The sequence below is a fragment of the Sorex fumeus genome, unplaced genomic scaffold, assembly GCF_029834395.1.
Source record: "Sorex fumeus unplaced genomic scaffold, SorFum_2.1 ptg000109l, whole genome shotgun sequence".
In the NCBI taxonomy this organism is placed as follows: domain Eukaryota; kingdom Metazoa; phylum Chordata; class Mammalia; order Eulipotyphla; family Soricidae; genus Sorex; species Sorex fumeus.
Window position 1 is genome coordinate 1,747,273 of NW_026606166.1, and position 3,825 is coordinate 1,751,097.

Sequence of the window (3,825 nt, forward strand, 5' to 3'; positions counted from 1 at the left end):
TAAAAATAAAAATTTTTAAATAATAATGGTCCTCCCGTTGTCCCTCGATTTGCTCGAGCGGGCCCAGTAACGTCTCCTTCGTGAGACTTGTTACTGTGTTTGGCATATTGAATACATCACGGGGAGCTTGCCAGGCTCTGCCGTGCGGGCGAGATACTCCCAGTAGCTTGCCGGGCTCTCTGAGAGGGGCGGAGGAATCGAACTCAGGTTGGCCATGTTGGCTGCGTGCAAGGCAAACGCCCTACTTGCTGTGCTACCACTCCAGCCCCTTAAATAATAATAAATTTTTTTTTAAAAAAGCCCCCTAGATCTGGGGAAAAATATCCACTCACACACAGCTTCCCAAGTGCCATTCACAGTAGCCAAGATCTGGAAAGAAGCCAAGTGCCTTGGGAACAGAAGGAAGAGGGAACAAAGAGGGGCTGGAGTGGTAGCACAGTGGGTAGGGCGTTTGCCTTGCCCGTGGTCAATCTGGGTTCGATTCCCAGCATCCCATATGGTCCCCTGAGCACTGCCAGGAGTAATTTCTGAGTGCAGAGCCAGGAGTAACCCCTGTGCATCAACAGATGTCACACCCCCCCCCAAAAAACAGAGTGGACAAAGAAACTGTGGCCAATAGTTTGACCATGGAATACTACTCAACTGTGAAGCAAGATGAAATCACGCAATTCACACCTACGTGGGTCAAACTAGAGGGTATCACATGAGTGAATTTAGCCAGAGGGAGCAGGACAAATACAGAGAATCTCACAGACAGAACAGAGAGAAACATGAGAATAACAAATTGCCAATGGCCACAAACCCTGAGAATCGACCTACAGAATTGAGTTAACAGTATTATAGATCATGGTGCCTAAAGAAAAAAGCAGGGCAGGGGATGCAGGTATGGAGATTGTTCAGCAGGCGGGTAGGGTGCTTGCATTGTACGCAGCTGAGCCTTGTTTGGTTCCTGGCATCCATAGGGTCCCCTGAGCAATGCCAGGGGTGATTCCTTAGCACAGAACCAGGAGTAACCTCTGAGCATTGCTGGGTATGGCAAGCAAGCAAGCAAGCAAGCAAGCAAGCAAGCAAGCAAGCAAGCAAGAAAGAAAGAAAGAAAGAAAGAAAGAAAGAAAGAAGAAAGAAAATAAGGAAGGAAGGAAGGAAGGAAGGAAGGAAGGAAGGAAGGAAGGAAGTCTGGAGTGGGGGGAGAACATGTATTGGGGCCAGGAGAAGCATCAGAGGACTGAACAGAGCTCTGTGTGGAGGAGGCCCTAGGGCTGATAAAGGTAATATGTACAGGACCAGGGATGTGACTCAGTGGCAAAGTACCTGCCTGGCATGTGTAAACTCTTGGGTTCCATCCACAGCGAGACACACACACACACACACACACACACACACAAAGTGCACACATGGACACACACACACACATGCACTCATGCTCACACATGCGCACACACATACACACATGCTCACACATGCGCACACAGACACACGCACACATGCATACAAACATGTACATGCACACAGATACTTGCACACACATGCACACATGGACACACGCACAACACACGTACACAGACACGCACACAGATACACACACATGTGCACACCTCCACACACACACACACATACACACACACATCTTCCTCTCTGCCAGGACAGCTTTTCTCTTGGCTTCTCCTTCCTGGTCTCTGTGGTTTTATGTCAGGATCACTGGAACAGCAGCCACCTTCCCTGATGTCCCCTTGCACCCCATTCCACCCCATCCCCCACTGTCTTTTGATTTTATTTCCACTGAGGGACACAGATTCCATGTGTTCTCCAAAGCAGATGGGCCAGGTCAAGTAAGACCCTGCCCACGCACCTTCCCATGTGCCCTGTGGGGAGGAGACAGTGTGGGCCTGGCATGTGACCCTCCCCCGCACCTGCCCGAAACTGCCCCTCCCACGTTCCTCCTGCCTTACCCTCGGGGGAGACCCTCGGGAGAGTCCCCAGTAAAGGAGAGTCAGGAGCCCCTTCTTGTTTGGGTTTGGTTTGCTTTTCGGTTCGGGGGCCACACCTGGGCATCTGGGCCACTTCTGGTGGTCAGGGATAGAACCCAGGCCTCTTGCTTTGCCAAGCCTGGTCTCAGTGCCCTGCACCATCTCTGGAGCCAAGGAGTTCTATCAGATCAAGGAACTCCATCAGATCAAGGAGTTCCATCAGATCTGCCGCGAGTAGAGTGGAAGTGGCTCTGCCCACAAGATCTCAGGGCCATAATGGTGGGGGTGGGGTCAGAAGTTGGGGATGGCCAATCCTGGCTGTGCCCAGGGCTTGTTCCTGGCTCAATGCCCAGGGATCACTTCTGGCCGTGCTCAACAGTCTATATTCGGTAGGTACAGAGCCAGGAGGGATCAAATCCAGGTCAGCTGCGTACAAAGCAAATGCCTTACTGTCTGCATTGTCTCCCTAGCCCCGTACCCATACACAACCAGCTGGCTATTGCACCCATCCTGTGTCTGAGGAACCCCACTCTGCCCCCCAAATCTTGAGCTTTGCAGGAGACAAAACCCACTCCCCACTGAATAACCTCCAAAGCAGTGGGCCTTGTTCCCAGCCTCCCTTGTAGCTGGGGGCAGCGAGAGGTGAGAACCCACATACCACACATGCCCGCAGATGGCAGATGCAGTCAGGAGTTGCAGTGAGGCCAGTTTCGAAGCAATGGGGCTGCGACTAAGATGGGGTGGCAGTCGGCAGCAAGCACAGTGGGGGTGCTGGCATGGCATTGGGGTCCTGCCCCTTCTGCCTGCTGGGCTGATGGGGGGCGGGGCAAGGGGTCTGCTTACCTATCACAGAGCCAGATTTTCCAGCCCACCCAGGGACTGCCATGGTCAGCCCCCAAAACCCGTGCCAGGCCTGCTCTATACAAGCCCCAGAACATCTTTGCTGCATTTCTGATCTGCTACAATCAGTCTGCACTTGCCCCTGTGCCCCTTTGAATTTCCACAGAAACATGGGCACACATAGCCCAAGAGCCAGAGCCTGGGAGCAAAGTGGGTGAATGGCACCCCTGGCCAGACCCCTCCCCACAACTGTGTCAGAAGACTGTCAATTAAGACAACTCGACTCTTGGGCCTGAGAGATGGTCAATATGCTGAGCTCAGGTTTTGAAAGCGGGAGGCTAGGGGTCCCCTCCCCAGCACCCCTTAGTTCCTCAGGCTTTCCTGGGCTCCCAAGAAGCCCTGGGGCTAGCAAGTAAGGCCCCCAAACAAAGAAAGAGAGTGGGCTAAAATAGAGCCATCAGAGTGGGTGCTAATGAAATCCTCTGTTTTCTGAGAGGAAGAAGTTAGGGTCACGTAGGGGGACCAGAGGGAAGGGGGCGAAGTCAAGGACCAAGGCACCAGGGAAGTCCCAGCTTTCCGCCTCCACCTTGAACTTGCGGCCTCCAAAGCTGGGTGTAATGGGGCTGGAGCGATAGCACAGTGGGTATGGCATTTGCCTTGCAAGTGACCAACCCAGGTTTGATTCCCAGCATCCCTCAAGTACTGCCAGGTTTAATTCCTGAGTGCAGAGCCAGAAATAACCCCTGAGCATCGATGGGTGTGACCCAAAAAGCAAAAACAAACAAACAAACAAAAAAAACCAAAACCAAAACCAAACAAAAACAAAGGTGGGTGTAAAAAAGCATTTCTGGCTTCCCTCTGTGGCTTTCCACCTTTGCCCACCGCACCTCCAGACCCTGCCAGCAGCACCTCGGGGTGGGCCTGGGGTGGGAGGAGTTCCCTCTCCCAGCTGAGGCTGTCCTGCTGGGGTCCTGGAAGTCTGTGGGAGTGGAGTTGTGAGAATTTAGTCAGATGAGGG